Below are 13,975 nucleotides of genomic sequence, written 5' to 3'. Positions count from 1 at the left end.
TAGTAAAAGTAACCCGTGTTGTTGGGACTTTGTTATGATAAGTAAAGTAACCGTGTTGTTGGGACTTTGTTATGATAAGTAAAGTAACCGTGTTGTTGGGACTTTGTTATGATAAGTAAAGTAACCGTGTTGTTGGGACTTTGTTATGATAAGTAAAGTAACCGTGTTGTTGGGACTTTGTTATGATAAGTAAAGTAACCGTGTTGTTGGGACTTTGTTATGATAAGTAAAGTAACCGTGTTGTTGGGACTTTGTTATGATAAGTAAAGTAACCGTGTTGTTGGGACTTTGTTATGATAAGTAAAGTAACCGTGTTGTTGGGACTTTGTTATGATAAGTAAAGTAACCGTGTTGTTGGGACTTTGTTATGATAAGTAAAGTAACCGTGTTGTTGGGACTTTGTTATGATAAGTAAAGTAACCGTGTTGTTGGGACTTTGTTATGATAAGTAAAGTAACCGTGTTGTTGGGACTTTGTTATGATAAGTAAAGTAACCGTGTTGTTGGGACTTTGTTATGATAAGTAAAGTAACCGTGTTGTTGGGACTTTGTTATGATAAGTAAAGTAACCGTGTTGTTGGGACTTTGTTATGATAAGTAAAGTAACCGTGTTGTTGGGACTTTGTTATGATAAGTAAAGTAACCGTGTTGTTGGGACTTTGTTATGATAAGTAAAGTAACCGTGTTGTTGGGACTTTGTTATGATAAGTAAAGTAACCGTGTTGTTGGGACTTTGTTATGATAAGTAAAGTAACCGTGTTGTTGGGACTTTGTTATGATAAGTAAAGTAACCGTGTTGTTGGGACTTTGTTATGATAAGTAAAGTAACCGTGTTGTTGGGACTTTGTTATGATAAGTAAAGTAACCGTGTTGTTGGGACTTTGTTATGATAAGTAAAGTAACCGTGTTGTTGGGACTTTGTTATGATAAGTAAAGTAACCGTGTTGTTGGGACTTTGTTATGATAAGTAAAGTAACCGTGTTGTTGGGACTTTGTTATGATAAGTAAAGTAACCGTGTTGTTGGGACTTTGTTATGATAAGTAAAGTAACCGTGTTGTTGGGACTTTGTTATGATAAGTAAAGTAACCGTGTTGTTGGGACTTTGTTATGATAAGTAAAGTAACCGTGTTGTTGGGACTTTGTTATGATAAGTAAAGTAACCGTGTTGTTGGGACTTTGTTATGATAAGTAAAGTAACCGTGTTGTTGGGACTTTGTTATGATAAGTAAAGTAACCGTGTTGTTGGGACTTTGTTATGATAAGTAAAGTAACCGTGTTGTTGGGACTTTGTTATGATAAGTAAAGTAACCGTGTTGTTGGGACTTTGTTATGATAAGTAAAGTAACCGTGTTGTTGGGACTTTGTTATGATAAGTAAAGTAACCGTGTTGTTGGGACTTTGTTATGATAAGTAAAGTAACCGTGTTGTAGGGACTTTGTTATGATAAGTAAAGTAACCGTGTTGTTGGGACTTGTTATGATAAGTAAAGTAACCGTGTTGTTGGGACTTTGTTATGATAAGTAAAGTAACCGTGTTGTTGGGACTTTGTTATGATAAGTAAAGTAACCGTGTTGTTGGGACTTTGTTATGATAAGTAAAGTAACCGTGTTGTTGGGACTTTGTTATGATAAGTAAAGTAACCGTGTTGTTGGGACTTTGTTATGATAAGTAAAGTAACCGTGTTGTTGGGACTTTGTTATGATAAGTAAAGTAACCGTGTTGTTGGGACTTTGTTATGATAAGTAAAGTAACCGTGTTGTTGGGACTTTGTTATGATAAGTAAAGTAACCGTGTTGTTGGGACTTTGTTATGATAAGTAAAGTAACCGTGTTGTTGGGACTTTGTTATGATAAGTAAAGTAACCGTGTTTGGTTGTTAAGTAACCGGTTGTGGACTTTGTTATGATAAGTAAAGTAACCGTGTTGTTGGGACTTTGTTATGATAAGTAAAGTAACCGTGTTGTTGGGACTTTGTTATGATAAGTAAAGTAACCGTGTTGTTGGGACTTTGTTATGAGGAAGTAAAGTAACCGTGTTGTTGGGACTTTGTTATGATAAGTAAAGTAACCGTGTTGTTGGGACTTTGTTATGATAAGTAAAGTAACCGTGTTGTTGGGACTTTGTTATGAGGAAGTAAAGACAGTGTCACGAAGCCGTGATGTTCATGAAATGTGTTTTCAGTAGTAACAAAATCGTGGTGTTTGGAACTGTATCAGGCAGTAACAAAATCGTGGTGTTTGGAACTGTATCAGGCAGTAACAAAATCGTGGTGTTTGGAACTGAATCAGTGAGTAATAAAACCGTGATGTTTTGAACTGAACCATGAACTAACGAAACTGTAATGTCCGGATGTGATAAGGTCGTGCTGTCAGGTAGAGAACGCCATGATGGTGACGAAGGTTTTTTTCCGGATAGAAAAGCGTGTCCTGAACGAAATCTTTGCTCACGTCCGGCAGAGTGTACAGAATGTATTGTAACCAGCCCTTTACGGATATTACACTACACGTACCCGTTTGCGTTCAATAAATTACAAATGTCATTATGTTACAGTTATGTCAGTATTAATGATTTAATGCTGATCAGGGTTGGACTTAACGACTGTAAACCGAATTCAGTCCATCTCATATCTTGTATAAAAAACACATTTAGGTGTAATTTGATTAATTCTAATTTTCATTAGTGACGTCGACATTTTGCAAACATGCATGTAAGCCGATTAACAGCTTAGAGAGAATCATTAGTAAGAGTTGAATCAAGAATTAACTAGACGTCAAAACGGTATAAAATGACTGGATCGCCATACTCCTAAAGTAATTAGGTTTGGGCACACCTGGGGATAGTCATTGAAAGTTTGTTATGGACTTTCGGTATTACTGCACTATAGTTACTTGGCTCATTAGTATTTAGTATTTCTTATAGCATAAATAATATCAAAATTAAATAGCGATACTATAGACGATATACCTAGACCTTTACTTAGTAACATATATCGGATACATGTTTACATAATCAGTATCCGGCTCTGTAAAAATGCACACGGTCCAAACCAGTTCTATACACAGTGGAAATGTGAACCACTCTTTCTAATTGCATTTTAGTAATTGAAAGAAACTCGATTTCATAGATTAACGTAAATAGTAAGTTACGCTCCGTTAGATTAACGATCAGAAACAAAACACTCACGGGAGTTTACTTCTGAAAGATCAAGTACGGTATTCATGTCACCTCAGGACAGTCTCCTATCGGGTTGGGTTGGCAGAGGCTTGTTTGGATTTGCATTGTTTAACGTTTTGTCAACAGCTAAGGACGGCCCCTAATGTGTGCGAGATGCATGTGGTGGATGTATGTGTGTTTGTGGAGGCATGTTGGTGTTTGTTTCCTTGCCACTTCGATCTTGTGCCGACTTTATAGTACTTCCCCGTGAAATGAAGCATACTGCCTAAGAGACCTAGCAGACACTTGGTAACATTTTACTGGCAACAAGATGCCCAATTTCGAAAATTAAGCGGGAGTAGTAACAACCATTTAGACAGAACCAAAAGCTTTAGGTAGTGTACGTCAGGGAGACATAAGGGAAAGTACGTTGAGAAAAGATTATATCCAAAATTTTGTCTCATCTCAAGCTCTACCTGTCAGACCACACACCTTCCGTGTCATTGTACAATTTAAATATCCTATCTGTATGGCAGTTTGATAAAGGTGTAATGTCAGTAATCTAAGTAACTTACAGGAGAGTCTGATAGAGGTGTAGTGTCAGTAATCTAAGTAACTTACAGGAGAGATTGATAGAGGTGTAGTGTCAGTAATCTAAGTAACTTACAGGAGAGTCTGATAGAGGTGTATTGTCAGTAATCTAAGTAACTTACAGGAGAGTTTGATAGAGGTGTAGTGTCAGTAATCTAAGTAACTTACAGGAGAGTCTGATAGAGGTGTGGTGTCAGTAATCTAAGTAACGTACAGGAGAGTCTGATAGAGGTGTAGTGTCAGTAATCTAAGTAACTTACAGGAGAGATTGATAGAGGTGTGGTGTCAGTAATCTAAGTAACTTACAGGAGAGATTGATAGAGGTGTATTGTCAGTAATCTAAGTAACTTACAGGAGAGTCTGATAGAGGTGTAGTGTCAGTAATCTAAGTAACTTACAGGAGTTTGATAGAGGTGTAGTGTCAGTAATCTAAGTAACTTACAGGAGAGTTTGATAGAGGTGTAGTGTCAATAATCTAAGTAACTTACAGGAGTTTGATAGAGGTGTAGTGTCAGTAATCTAAGTAACTTACAGGAGAGTCTGATAGAGGTGTAGTGTCAGTAATCTAAGTAACTTACAGGAGAGTCTGATAGAGGTGTAGTGTCAGTAATCTAAGTAACTTACAGGAGAGTTTGATAGAGGTGTAGTGTCAGTAATCTAAGTAACTTACAGGAGAGACTGATAGAGGTGTAGTGTCAGTAATCTAAGTAACTTACAGGAGAGACTGATAGAGGTGTAGTGTCAGTAATCTAAGTAACTTACAGGAGAGTTTGATAGGGGTGTAGTGTCAGTAATCTAAGTAACTTACAGGAGAGTCTGATAGAGGTGTAGTGTCAGTAATCTAAGTAACTTACAGGAGAGTTTGATAGAGGTGTAGTGTCAGTAATCTAAGTAACTTACAGGAGAGATTGATAGAGGTGTAGTGTCAGTAATCTAAGTAACTTACAGGAGAGTCTGATAGAGGTGTAGTGTCAGTAATCTAAGTAACTTATAGGAGTTTGATAGAGGTGTAGTGTCAGTAATCTAAGTAACTTACAGGAGAGTTTGATAGAGGTGTAGTGTCAATAATCTAAGTAACTTACAGGAGAGTCTGATAGAGGTGTAGTGTCAGTAATCTAAGTAACTTACAGGAGAGTTTGATAGAGGTGTAGTGTCAGTAATCTAAGTAACTTACAGGAGAGTCTGATAGAGGTGTAGTGTCAGTAATCTAAGTAACTTACAGGAGAGACTGATAGAGGTGTAGTGTCAGTGATCTAAGTAACTTACAGGAGAGTCTGATAGAGGTGTAGTGCCAGTAATCTATGTAACTTACAGGAGAGATTGATAGAGGTGTAGTGTCAGTAATCTAAGTAACTTACAGGAGAGATTGATAGAGGTGTAGTGTCAGTAATCTAATTAACTTACAGGAGAGTTTGATAGAGGTGTAGTGTCAGTAATCTAAGTAACTTACAGGAGAGTTTGATAGAGGTGTAGTGTCAGTAATCTAAGTAACTTACAGGAGAGATGGATAGAGGTGTAGTGTCAGTAATCTAAGTAACTTACAGGAGAGTCTGATAGAGGACTAGTGTCAGTAATCTAAGTAACTTACAGGAGAATTTGATAGAGGTGTAGTGTCAGTAATCTAAGTAACTTACAGGAGAGATGGATAGAGGTGTAGTGTCAGTAATCTAAGTAACTTACAGGAGAGTTTGATACAGGCGTAATGTCAGTAATCTAAGTAACTTACAGGAGTTTGATAGAGGTGTAGTGTCAGTAATCTAAGTAACTTACAGGAGATATTGATAGAGGTGTAGTGTCAGTAATCTAAGTAACTTACAGGAGAGTCTGATAGAGGTGTAGTGTCAGTAATCTAAGTAACTTACAGGAGAGATTGATAGAGGTGTAGTGTCAGTAATCTAAGTAACTTACAGGAGAGTTTGATAGAGGCGTAATGTCAGTAATCTAAGTAACTTACAGGAGAGATTGATAGAGGTGTAGTGTCAGTAATCTAAGTAACTTACAGGAGAGATTGATACCGGTGTAGTGTCAGTAATCTAAGTAACTTACAGGAGAGTCTGATAGAGGTGTAGTGTCAGTAATCTAAGTAACTTACAGGAGAGTCTGATAGAGGTGCAGTGTCAGTAATCTAAGTAACTTACAGGAGAGTTTGATAGAGGTGTAGTGTCAGTAATCTAATTAACTTACAGGAGAGTCTGATAGAGGTGTAGTGTCAGTAATCTAAGTAACTTACAGGAGAGATTGATAGAGGTGTAGTGTCAGTAATCTAAGTAACTTACAGGAGAGTCTGATAAAGGTGTAGTGTCAGTGATCTAAGTAACTTACAGGAGAGTCTGATAGAGGTGTAGTGTCAGTAATCTAAGTAACTTACAGGACAGTCTGATAGAGGTGTAGTGTCAGTGATCTAATTAACTTACAGGAGAGTCTGATAGAGGTGTAGTGTCAGTAATCTAAGTAACTTACAGGGGAGTCTGATAGAGGTGTAGTGTCAGTAATCTAAGTAACTTACAGGAGAGATTGATAGAGGTGTAGTGTCAGTAATCTAAGTAACGTACAGGAGAGATTGATAGAGGTGTAGTGTCAGTTATCTAAGTAACTTACAGGAGAGATTGATAGAGGTGTAGTGTCAGTTATCTAAGTAACTTACAGGAGAGTTGTTTGATAGAGGTGTAGTGTCAGTAATCTAAGTAACTTACAGGAGAGATTGATAGAGGTGTAGTGTCAGTAATCTAAGTAACTTACAGGAGAGTTGTTTGATAGAGGTGTAGTGTCAGTAATCTAAGTAACTTACAGGAGTCTGATAGAGGTGTAGTGTCAGTAATCTAAGTAATTTACAGGAGAGATTGATAGAGGTGTAGTGTCAGTAATCTAAGTAACTTACAGGAGAGTTTGATACAGGTGTAGTGTCAGTAATCTAAGTAACTTACAGGAGAGTCTGATTGATGTGTAGTGTCAGTAATCTAAGTAACTTACAGGAGTTTGATAGAGGTGTAGTGTCAGTAATCTAAGTAACTTACAGGAGAGTCTGATAGAGGTGTAGTGTCAGTAATCTAAGTAACTTACAGGAGAGATTGATAGAGGTGTATTGTCAGTAATCTAAGTAACTTACAGGAGAGATTGATAGAGGTGTAGTGTCAGTAATCTAAGTAACTTACAGGGGAGTCTGATATAGGTGTAGTGTCAGTAATCTAAGTAACTTACAGGAGAGATTGATAGAGGTGTAGTGTCAGTAATCTAAGTAACTTACAGGAGAGATTGGTAGAGGTGTAGTGTCAGTAATCTAAGTAACTTACAGGAGTCTGATAGAGGTGTAGTGTCAGTAATCTAAGTAATTTACAGGAGAGATTGATAGAAGTGTAGTGTCAGTAATCTAAGTAACTTACAAGAGAGTTTGATACAGGTGTAGTGTCAGTAATCTAAGTAACTTACAGGAGAGTCTGATTGATGTGTAGTGTCAGTAATCTAAGTAACTTACAGGAGTTTGATAGAGGTGTAGTGTCAGTAATCTAAGTAACTTACAGGAGAGTCCGATAGAGGTGTAGTGTCAGTAATCTAATTAACTTACAGGAGAGATTGATAGAGGTGTAGTGTCAGTAATCTAAGTAACTTACAGGACAGTTTGATAGAGGTGTAGTGTCAGTAATCTAAGTAACTTACAGGAGAGATTGATAGAGGTGTAGTGTCAGTAATCTAAGTAACTTACAGGGGAGTCTGATATAGGTGTAGTGTCAGTAATCTAAGTAACTTACAGGAGAGATTGATAGAGGTGTAGTGTTAGTAATCTAAGTAACTTACAGGAGAGTCTGATAGAGGTGTAGTGTCAGTAATCTCAGTAACTTACAGGAGAGATTGATAGAGGTGTGCTGTCAGTTATCTAAGTAACTTACAGGAGAGTCTGATAGAGGTGTAGTGTCAGTAATCTAAGTAACTTACAGGAGAGTCTGATAGAGGTGTAGTGTCAATATTCTAAGTAACTTACAGGAGAGATTGATAGAGGTGTAGTGTCAGTAATCTAAGTAACTTACAGGAGAGTTTGATAGAGGTGTAGTGTCAGTAATCTAAGTAACTTACAGGAGAGATTGATAGAGGTGTAGTGTCAGTAATCTAAGTAACTTACAGGAGAGTTTGATAGAGGTGTAGTGTCAGTAATCTAAGTAACTTACAGGAGAGTCTGATAGAGGTGTAGTGTCAGTAATCTAAGTAACTTACAGGAGAGTTTGATAGAGTTGTAGTGTCAGTATTCTAAGTAACTTACAGGAGAGTTGTTTGATAGAGGTGTAGTGCCAGTAATCTAAGTAACTTACAGGAGAATCTGATAGAGGTGTAGTGTCAGTAATCTAAGTAACTTACAGGAGAGTCTGATAGAGGTGTAGTGTTAGTAATCTAAGTAACTTACAGGAGAGTCTGATAGAGGTGTAGTGTCAGTAATCTAAGTAACTTACAGGAGAGATTGATAGAGGTGTAGTGTCAGTATTCTAAGTAACTTACAGGAGAGTCTGATAGAGGTGTAGTGTCAGTAATCTAAGTAACTTACAGGAGAGTCTGATAGAGGTGCAGTGTCAGTAATCTAAGTAACTTACAGGAGAGATTGATAGAGGTGTAGTGTCAGTAATCTAATTAACTTACAGGAGAGATTGATAGAGGTGTAGTGTCAGTAATCTAAGTAACTTACAGGGGAGTCTGATATAGGTGTAGTGTCAGTAATCTAAGTAACTTACAGGAGAGATTGATAGAGGTGTAGTGTTAGTAATCTAAGTAACTTACAGGAGAGTCTGATAGAGGTGTAGTGTCAGTAATCTCAGTAACTTACAGGAGAGATTGATAGAGGTGTGCTGTCAGTTATCTAAGTAACTTACAGGAGAGTCTGATAGAGGTGTAGTGTCAGTAATCTAAGTAACTTACAGGAGAGTCTGATAGAGGTGTAGTGTCAATATTCTAAGTAACTTACAGGAGAGATTGATAGAGGTGTAGTGTCAGTAATCTAAGTAACTTACAGGAGAGTTTGATAGAGTTGTAGTGTCAGTAATCTAAGTAACTTACAGGAGAGATTGATAGAGGTGTAGTGTCAGTAATCTAAGTAACTTACAGGAGAGTTTGATAGAGTTGTAGTGTCAGTAATCTAAGTAACTTACAGGAGAGTCTGATAGAGGTGTAGTGTCAGTAATCTAAGTAACTTACAGGAGAGTTTGATAGAGTTGTAGTGTCAGTATTCTAAGTAACTTACAGGAGAGTTGTTTGATAGAGGTGTAGTGCCAGTAATCTAAGTAACTTACAGGAGAATCTGATAGAGGTGTAGTGTCAGTAATCTAAGTAACTTACAGGAGAGTCTGATAGAGGTGTAGTGTTAGTAATCTAAGTAACTTACAGGAGAGTCTGATAGAGGTGTAGTGTCAGTAATCTAAGTAACTTACAGGAGAGATTGATAGAGGTGTAGTGTCAGTATTCTAAGTAACTTACAGGAGAGTCTGATAGAGGTGTAGTGTCAGTAATCTAAGTAACTTACAGGAGAGTCTGATAGAGGTGCAGTGTCAGTAATCTAAGTAACTTACAGGAGAGATTGATAGAGGTGTAGTGTCAGTAATCTAATTAACTTACAGGAGAGTTTGATAGAGGTGTAGTGTCAGTAATCTAAGTAACTTACAGGAGAGTCTGATAGAGGTGTAGTGTCAGTAATCTAAGTAACTTACAGGAGAGTCTGATATAGGTGTAGTGTCAGTAATCTAAGTAACTTACAGGAGAGTCTGATAGAGGTGTAGTGTCAGTAATCTAAGTAACTTACAGGAGAGATTGATAGAGGTGTAGTGTCAGTAATCTAAGTAACTTACAGGAGAGTCTGATATAGGTGTAGTGTCAGTATTCTAAGTAACTTACAGGAGAGTCTGATAGAGGTGTAGTGTCAGTAATCTAAGTAACTTACAGGAGAGTCTGATAGAGGTGCAGTGTCAGTAATCTAAGTAACTTACAGGAGAGTCTGATATAGGTGTAGTGTCAGTAATCTAAGTAACTTACATGACAAATTAAATAACTTACAGGAAAGTTTGGTAGAGGTGTAGTGTCAGGGAAATTTGTATAATCGATTGTGTTATTGTGTTGAGAATAGGGAATATTTTTTTCGTTTTAGTATTGGTCTGAGTGTAGGGGATATTTGTATGGTTTTTGTTTTGTTCAGAGTGTAGGGGATATTTGTATGGTTTTTGTTTTGTTCAGAGTGTAGGGGATATTTGTATGGTTTTTGTTTTGTTCAGAGTGTAGGGGATATTTGTATGGTTTTTGTTTTGTTCAGAGTGTAGGGGATATTTGTATGGTTTTTGTTTTGTTCAGAGTGTAGGGGATATTTGTATGGTTTTTGTTTTGTTCAGCGTGTAGGGGATATTTGTATGGTTTTTGTTTTGTTCAGCGTGTAGGGGATATTTGTATGGTGTTTGTTTTGTTCAGAGTGTAGGGGATATTTGTATGGTTTTTGTTTTGTTCAGAGTGTAGGGGATATTCGTAGGATGGTTTGAGGTGCTGTTTTGAGGGTAGGAGATATTTGTATGGTGGTTTGATTTGTTCTAAGGATAGGAGGTATTTGTATGGAAGTTTGTGTTGCTTTGAGGATTGGAGACATTTGTATGATGGTTGGAGTTTAGTGATACACGCTGTAAGACTCAGCTGGCGATAATTCCTCGTCTGACAGTGCAAACCGGATCAGGAAGAGGCGACCTGTGCGGCAGGCTAGAACATGTCTGACCTTCAGATGACTAGCGGGACACGTCTCCCATGGCGTCATCAGACCTAATGTCATCAATAACGTTGCTTATATAAATTTAGTTGGCCTTTTCTGGAGAGTTTCAGGTACCAGTGATGTACACAGGCAGAAGGTCAAGTTCCAAAGGTTGCGTAACAATACAGTGCATAAAATCGATGGTGGTTTGCCTTTTCATTTTAATTTCGTTTGCTTAAACACCATGCAAACTCTTTTTATATCCCCGGAAAATCTAATTACGGCTTCATTTAGGATTGAGACACTTTAAATAAGATTGATCAGAATCTGATTAAAACAACAACTGAATATACTACACAGAGCTGAAAAATCTCGAGCATTGTACTGATGGAAGGAATCAGCATAGATCAGGTCGAAATTAGATTACATTTTCAACTAAACAGTTACCCGATCGGGACGAGGATGAATCCGACGCAACAAATCTCGTGATTGTAGATAATATCCTACAAACACCGCATCAATCAATATGAATGTTAAAAGAATATAAATAATATGACAATAAACATACATCAGACCGCTGTCTTATATCAATATGTGTATCAGCAGTCTACCAGTATTACGCTACAAAGGTAGATACCGATCTATATACAGTGTGTGTAATCAGTAGATACCAATCTATATACAGTGTGTGTAATCAGTAGATACCAATCTATATACAGTGTGTGTAATCAGTAGATACCAATCTATATACAGTGTGTGTAATCAGTAGATACCAATCTATATACAGTGTGTGTAATCAGTATATACCAATCTATATACAGTGTGTGTAATCAGTAGATACCAATCTATATACAGTGTGTGTAATCAGTAGATACCAATCTATATACAGTGTGTGTAATCAGTAGATACCAATCTATATACAGTGTGTGTAATCAGTCTCCAGTAGATACCAATATATATACAGTGTGTGTAATCAGTAGATACCAATCTATATACAGTGTGTGTAATCAGTAGATACCAATCTATATACAGTGTGTGTAATCAGTAGATACCAATCTATATACAGTGTGTGTAATCAGTAGATACCAATTTATATACAGTGTGTGTAATTACTAGATACCAATCTATATACAGTGTGTGTAATCAATCTATATAAAGTGTGTGTAATCAGTATATACCAATCTATATACAGTGTGTGTAATCAGTATATACCAATCTATATACAGTGTGTGTAATCAATCTATATACAGTGTGTGTAATCAGTAGATACCGATCTATATACAGTGTGTGTAATCAGTAGATACCAATCTATATACAGTGTGTGTAATCAGTAGATACCAATCTATATACAGCGTGTGTAATCAGTAGATACCAATCTATATACAGCGTGTGTAATCAGTAGATACCAATCTATATACAGTGTGTAATCAGTAGATACCAATCTATATACAGTGTGTAATCAGTAGATACCAATCTATATACAGCGTGTGTAATCAGTAGATACCAATCTATATACAGTGTGTAATCAGTAGATACCAATCTATATACAGTGTGTAATCAGTATATACCAATCTATATACAGTGTGTAATCAGTAGATACCAATCTATATACAGCGTGTGTAATCAGTAGATACCAATCTATATACAGCGTGTGTAATCAGTAGATACCAATCTATATACAGTGTGTAATCAGTAGATACCAATCTATATACAGTGTGTGTAATCAGTATATACCAATCTATATACAGTGTGTGTAATCAGTAGATACCAATCTATGTACAGTGTGTGTAATCAGTAGATACCAATCTATGTACAGTGTGTGGTATCAGTAGATACCAATCTATATACAGTGTGTGTAATCAGTAGATACCAATCTATATACAGTGTGTGTAATCAGTAGATACCAATCTATATACAGTGTGTGGTATCAGTATATACCAATCTATATACAGTGTGTGTAATCAGTATATACCAATCTATATACAGTGTGTGTAATCAGTAGATACAAATCTATATACAGTGTGTGTAATCAGTAGATACCAATCTATATACAGTGTGTGTTATCAGTAGATACCAATCTATATACATTGTGTGTAATCAGTTGATACCAATCTATATTCAGTGTATATTGAGAGTAAACATGCTATGTCGTGTTTTGGTCCAAGTTAACATTTGCACACCTACTCTCTATTGTTAACACAAAATTGTGTTCGCAGACATATTTAAGCCACTACCATCAATTGTCAACGTACATCAGGATAATACAATAATTTTTCTTCTGATAGGACTAAGCCAATGTTCACTATGGCATGCGTTCTAATCGCACCAAAGTAACCGTTACATGTACAGGGGACTTAATGAAAGATAATTGAATACCCACTAAGTCAGTCACGTGCATGCTGCAAATTAATTTGTATTAAAGAATCGACATGTTAATCAGAAACCTGAGCGAGCCGACATTGATAACTCGGACTAGGGAAGAACAATGATATTAAGTTTTTGGACATGTTTACATGTTAGTAAATCCTGACAAACTGATCGCCCTCTGCTTATCCAACTTAAATGGATTCACTAACCCTGGATTAATGTGGATGATCAGCAGCCACTGGTGATTATACTGTATACCTAATCGTAGATTCTGATAGACAAACCTTAATGTGTTGGTGTTGGACCATTCTAATGTCTGGGGAAAATACATGCAGTATGAAAATATATCAATTTCCTCGAACTACACTTATTAATCTTAAATTCAACTTCAGAGGTTTGATACAGAAAATATTATCACGAGAAAAAATATTACCATGTGACAGTTTTGCAATTTTACCATATGACTGCATTAAACTATTTCCGTGTGACAGAATACCATGTGGCATGATCAAAATCTTACCAGCCAATAGCAATTCTATTTTACCATGTGGCAGCATTACAATATTACCATGTGACAGCATTACATGTTCACAGATATTTCACCTGTGTTCTAAAGGCCCATATACATAGGGTACTGTGGATAAACTACACTTGTATTACAATGTGAGAGCAGTACAATATTACTACGTGACATATTTATATATTACTATGTGACAATATTACTATGTGACATAATTAAATATTACCATATGACATAATGACAATATTACTATGTGACATAATTAAATATTACTATGTGACAGCATTACAATATTACTATGTGACATAATTAAATATTACTATGTGACAGCATTACAATATTACCATGTGACATACTGACAATATTACTATGTGACAGCATTGCAATATTACTATGTGACATAATTAAATATTACCATGTGACATAATGACAATATTACTACGTGATATAATTAAATATTACTATGTGACATACTGACAATATTACTATGTGACATACTTAAATATTACTATGTGACAGCATTACAATATTACTATGTGACAGCATTACAATATTACTATGTGACATAATTAAATATACCTATGTGACAGCATTACAATATTACTATGTGACATAATTAAATATTACTATGTGACAGCATTACAA

Source organism: Pecten maximus, chromosome 5 (genome assembly GCF_902652985.1).
Source record: "Pecten maximus chromosome 5, xPecMax1.1, whole genome shotgun sequence".
Classification (NCBI taxonomy): domain Eukaryota; kingdom Metazoa; phylum Mollusca; class Bivalvia; order Pectinida; family Pectinidae; genus Pecten; species Pecten maximus.
The sequence above is the reverse complement of the archived record's forward strand: the minus strand, read 5'-3'. Positions refer to the sequence as shown.